General features: G+C 41.0%; 1 long non-coding RNA gene across 3 annotated transcripts in view; it reads left to right on the top strand.

The window, feature by feature from the left end:
* The first annotated feature begins 1,198 nt into the window (after window positions 1-1,198).
* Window positions 1,199-6,000, top strand: part of LOC121400685 — a 63,095-nt gene continuing 58,293 nt past the window's right edge. For 2 of the 3 annotated variants that reach the window (XR_005965913.1, XR_005965911.1), the window contains exons 1-2: window positions 1,199-1,687; window positions 5,459-5,601. This is a non-coding gene — a long non-coding RNA (uncharacterized LOC121400685). The remainder of the gene's footprint in view (window positions 1,688-5,458; window positions 5,602-6,000) is intronic. The other variant, XR_005965912.1, reaches the window with a different exon arrangement.

Raw genomic sequence — 6,000 nt, 5'->3', positions numbered from 1 at the left:
TATTGGTCAGAGGCATATGGGGGTAAACAGATTATACATTAAAGTTTTTACCCTTTGAAAGGCTACTTTGTCCTCCCTTTGCTGCAATGTCCTGCTCTATAATCCTCTGACGATTTGATTAGTCGGTTGGGAGGTGTGTCATTGTGGGGTAAATGGATCTCAGATTAAAGCTCAGCACCTTTGAAAACCTAAAGGGCATATTTATCAAGAATCAAATTTGTAAGTTGTGCGAGGGCTTTTCTACTTCGGATAAACTCGATTTTTGAATGTTTGCGTCTGTATGGAAAAATCTGAATGTCAAAAAATACATATGAAAAACAATGGGGGTAAAAACTCTAATAATTGAGTTCATGTCCCGAATAAACTCGAATTGATCGAGTTTTCGGCCCAGAAAAATATTTTTTTTACATTCTAATTTTTAAATTTTTTTGCTTTTTAACTCACAGACATTTGAGTTTTCGAAAGTATGAGTTTGGGTGGAAAAGAAATTTGAATCGTGGAAAAAATCACATTAGATTTCTTGATAAATCTGCCCCTTAATGTTTATGATTCTCCTTTCCCTTGATGTAATGACGAGCAGTTCTCTAGTGCTATGGAATGGTACAATCTACTTTTGGTTAAAGTGATGGCAAACATAAGTTCAATGTCCTTGGTAAATGTTCTGCAACAATGCTCTGCTAAATACTTCTGCAATACTAAGGAATGCTGCAATCTGCTTGGTTAGGTGTGCAGGGGTGTGATGGGTTAAAAAAAAAGCTGCTTGGTGGTAAAAAAAAAAAAAAAATACAATTTGACTGTCTTTTTGAACTTTTCAATTTTTTAATGAGCCCTACTCTAATTTTTAATGAGCCCTGCTCTACTTAGATCAGTTATGGTGAGAGTTAAATTTTTGGATGTGAATCGCCATGTCTTTTACTCACTGGCTCTGCCAAGTACCAATTGGGAGTGGCAGCACCAATAAGCACATTTGCACATCATTCAGCCGAAGAGGCAGGACAGATAGAGTGGTCTTAGTGCAACTTAGTGCAGGGTTCCCTGCAAATAGCTGCACCTGTACTTACAGACATATATGATGATTTTGATCTTGAACTGTCCTGAATCCTTTAACTGTCCTGAATGCATTTCCCTAGAGTATAAGGGGTTAACAGTACTGGCTAAAATGACTATGCCATTACTAGTACCCTGCACAATCCTGCCATGTATTTAAGTCCACTGTACTTTAAAAACAAGCATGGGTATAAATATAGACCAATTACCTAATGAGACCAAAAGCAGTTAGGAATTGACATGAAGCCAAATGGTTTCTTTTTATAAATGTTTTCTTCCCTGCACTAATGCACTAGGCCTTAGAGGGAAGACTTTAACAGACACGTGCAGCTTTACCTTCTCTCAGGAGCACGGGGAGTCAGAGCCTGTTCCATATGCCAACAGTGAATGGACAGATGTTTCCATCTTCAGTAAGAAGACTCAAATAACAGAGCTTTGCTGTGCAGATGGGCCCATGCATATGCCATACACTTCAACTCTCTGTATTGACTATAAATATCCCTCAGCACCACACTCAGAATAAACAGACACCAGCACATTACCCACACGTGCATATGAAGCCTGGGATGCCAACAGCACACATTCCTCTGCATGTATGTACAGTAGGGCTGGGATGGATGCAGCACCCTTTTAAATGCACGTATGTATAGTAGGGCTGGGAGGGATGCAGCACCCTTTCAAATGCAAATGTCTGTACATTAAGGCTCGGATGTAAAGAAAGGGCTGGGATAGCTGCAACACCCTTTTATATGCATGTATGTACAGTAGGGCTGGGTGGATGCAGCACCCTTTTAAATACATGTATGTACAGAAGGGCTGGAATGGATGCAGCACCCTTTTATATGCATGTATGTACAAAAGGGCTGGGATGGCTGCAGCACCCTTTTATATGCATGTATGTACAAAAGGGCTGGGATGGCTGCAGCACCCTTTTATACAGTATGCATGTATGTATAGAAAGGGCTAGGGTGGCTGCTACACCCTTTAATATGCATGTATGTACAAAAGATCTGGGATGGCTGCAGCACCCTTTTATATGCATGTATGTACAGAAGGGCTGGGATGGATGCAGTCCCCTTTTATATGCATGTATGTACAGAAGGGCTGGAATGGCTACAGTACCCTTTTATACAGTATGCATGTATGTACAGAAGGGCTGGGATGGCTGCAGCACCCTTTAATATGCATGTATGTAAAAAAGGGCTGGCATGGCTGCAGTACCCTTTTATATGAATGTATGTACAGTAGGGCTGGTATGGATGCAGCACCCTCTTGTAAGCATGTATGTACAGAAGGGCTGGGATGGCTGCAGCACCCTTTTATATGCTTGTATGTACAGAAGGGCTGGGATGGCTGCAGTACCCTTTTATACAGTATGCATGTATGTATAGAAAGGGCTGGGATGGCTGCAGCACCCTTTATAATGCATGTATGTACAAAAGATCTGGGATGGCTGCAGCACCCTTTTATATGCATGTATGTACAGTAGGGCTGGGATGGATGCAGCCCCCTTTTATATGCATGTATGTTCAGAAGGGCTGGGGTGGATGCAGCACCCTTTTATATGTACATGTATGTACAGTAGGGCTGGGGTGGATGCAGCACCCTTTTAAATGCACATATGTATAGTAGGGCTGGGAGGGATGCAGCACCCTTTCAAATGCAAATGTCTGTACATTACGGCTCGGATGTAAAGAAAGGGCTGGGATAGCTGCAACACCCTTTTATATGCATGTATGTACAGTAGGGCTGGGTGGATGCAGCACCCTTTTAAATACATGTATGTACAGAAGGGCTGGAATGGATGCAGCACCCTTTTATATGCATGTATGTACAGAAGGGCTGGAATGGATGCAGCACCCTTTTATATGCATGTATGTACAAAAGGGCTGGGATGGCTGCAGCACCCTTTTATACAGTATGCATGTATGTATAGAAAGGGCTAGGATGGCTGCAACACCCTTTAATATGCATGTATGTACAAAAGATCTGGGATGGCTGCAGCACCCTTTTATATGCATGTATGTATAGTAGGGCTGGGATGGATGCAGCACTTTTTATATGCATGTATCTACAGAAGGGCTGAGATGGCTGCAGCACCCTTTTATATGCATGTATGTACAGAAGGGCTGGGATGGATGCAGTCCCCTTTTATATGCATGTATGTACAGAAGGGCTGGAATGGCTACAGTACCCTTTTATACAGTATGCATGTATGTACAAAAGGGCTGGCATGGCTGCAGTACCCTTTTACAGTATATGAATGTATGTACAGTAGGGCTGGTATGGATGCAGCCCCATTTTACATGCATGTATGTACATTAGGGCTGGGATGGATGCAGCACCCTCTTGTAAGCATGTATGTACAGAAGGGCTGGGATGGCTGCAGCACCCTTTTATACAGTATGCATGTATGTATAGAAAGGGCTGGGATGGCTGCAGCACCCTTTATAATGCATGTATGTACAAAAGATCTGGGATGGCTGCAGCACCCTTTTATATTCATGTATGTACAGTAGGGCTGGGATGGATGCAGCCCCCTTTTATATGCATGTATGTTCAGAAGGGCTGGGATGGATGCAGCACTCTTTTATATGTACATGTATGTACAGTAGGGCTGGGGTGGATGCAGCACCCTTTTATATTTACATGAATGTACAGTAGGGCTGGGATGGATGCAGCCCCCTTTTATATGCATGTATGTACAGAATGGCTGGGATGGCTGCAGCACCCTTTTATATTTACATGTATGTACAGTAGGGCTGGGATGGATGCAGCACCCTTTTAAATGCAAATGTGTGTACATTAAGGCTGGGATGGATACAGCACCCTTGTATATGCATGTATGTACAATAGGGCTGAGAGGTATGCAAGGGCTGAGAGGTATGCAAATGTGTGTACATTAAGGCTGGGATGGATGAAGTACCCTTATCTATGCACATGTATGCAGAGTAGGGCTGGGATGGATGCAGAACCCTTTAATATGCATGTATATACACTAATGCTGGGATGGATGCAGAACCCTTTTATGTGCTGAGGACAGGAATGGTAGACATTTCTCTGCATGTAAGAACAGTACGTTTAGGATGAACATTTCTATGAAAATATGTGAGACTGGACAAAGCTTTTGTATGTATGTATGCACACAGCACACATATAGCTGCAGGTATGTACAATAAAAACATTCCATGAATATTAGTACAATCAATTAATACAGTTAATGAAGTATGGCCACAGCACACATTGGCATGTATGTATGTATGTATATATGTATGTACAGTTAGCTTGGGATAGACGGAGCAAACATTGCTATGCATATATGAACATTGTGTGGGATACAACTTCACACATTCCTATACAGACACTTACGGGGGAATGTAATAAAAATCGCTACGGAAAAACTATTCGCAATGCGAAAAGTTATGCCTTTGCGCGAACAAATTTTGCTTTGTGCGAATTTAATATAGCTTTTGCGAGCCCGGAAATTATTTAGCGACCACTTCCGACAGTGAAAGACCGTTTGCGAATTTTATAGTTTGCGCCAATGCGCAGTCAATGTAATAAAACTTCTTACTGAAAAAGTCGTTATGTTATTGCTCCAAAAGATTACGACACCTTCAAGCACTTCTTATGAGTGCGCAATTAAAATTCGCAATGCGCAATTAAAATTCGCAATGCAATAACAGTTTAAGGAACAATATTACATTGCGAGATGTGGATTTTTAGTCTTATTGGTGTGAATTGTTTTGCTCTTTGCGACTTTTATTACATTCCCCTATTAGACTGTAAACTCTGTGGGGCAGGGATCTCAATCCTCTTGTCTTCTTGACACAAAGCTCTATTAATCTTTATTGTAACTATACTTGTTCTGCTGTACAGTGTTTCCATCTCAGGTAGTGCTGTATAAATAATAATATACATGCCTACTATTTGAACAGTAAGCCTGGGATAGGAACAGCACACATTCCTACACAAAATATATATGGATCCAGAACAAACTCGCCAGTTTGTGTGTACAGTAAGCTTGGGATGGGAACTGCACACATCACTATGCATGTATGTACAGCTAAAGCAATTACTCCTATGCACATATGTACAGTAGAAATGGCATAGGCAAAGCACAGATTCCTCAGCATATAAGTATAATGAGTTTGGATGGACACAGCACACAATCCTATACATGCCTGGGACACACACCCATCTGCCTTGGACATAAGAACATTTGGATGTGTTTCTTTTATTAAAAGCTATTATATGTATTGCTCCTACCAAAATAAAGTCTGGTTCTTTTCAGTAGCCGATGCTTGATGCATGTGCTAGGGATTATTATTAGTAGCGTATTCCCCCTGTACTTAATGCAAATAAAATGTAAGACATGATTATTTTAGTTGCTGTATTTCACTACATACAGGGAAAGTGGCATTGACTTCTCACTGAAGCACTTGTAAAGAAACTCAAGGCAGAGACTGATAGGAATTGTCAGAAATATGATTCAAGATAACGCGGGAAATTCACATTCTCCTTATCTTCATTTGTATATTGTCAAAGGATAAGGTAAGCACACATTCCAGCTACATTTAAGAGTCAGTTTATTTATTTGTCGTATTTGTGCCGTTTCTGTGTGTATATTTAAGTATAGAACCAATTGCAATTAAATAAACCCCCTCAAAGTCTTGTAACGTGCAATGGGGCTGTGGCTTGTTTTGGAAAACACAGGGTTGATTATTCTGCCTTGCTAAAGATAACAAAAACAAATATGTAGGAATCCTATATATGTATTTCCCCACAAATCTTTGTAAATAAGGGATGGGCAACCTGGGTTCTTCCAGCTGTTGCTGAACTTCATCCCAGTCGCATTGCATCACTTTCCTGGAAGTAGTTCTGCAATGACTGGAAGAGAATGGGATGGGGATCTCTGCTGTAAATTCAAAAGTTCTATTCGTTTTTATCATT

Source organism: Xenopus laevis, chromosome 2S, assembly GCF_017654675.1.
Source record: "Xenopus laevis strain J_2021 chromosome 2S, Xenopus_laevis_v10.1, whole genome shotgun sequence".
Taxonomy (NCBI): Eukaryota; Metazoa; Chordata; class Amphibia; order Anura; family Pipidae; genus Xenopus; species Xenopus laevis.
The sequence above is the reverse complement of the archived record's forward strand: the minus strand, read 5'-3'. Positions and strand labels throughout refer to the sequence as shown.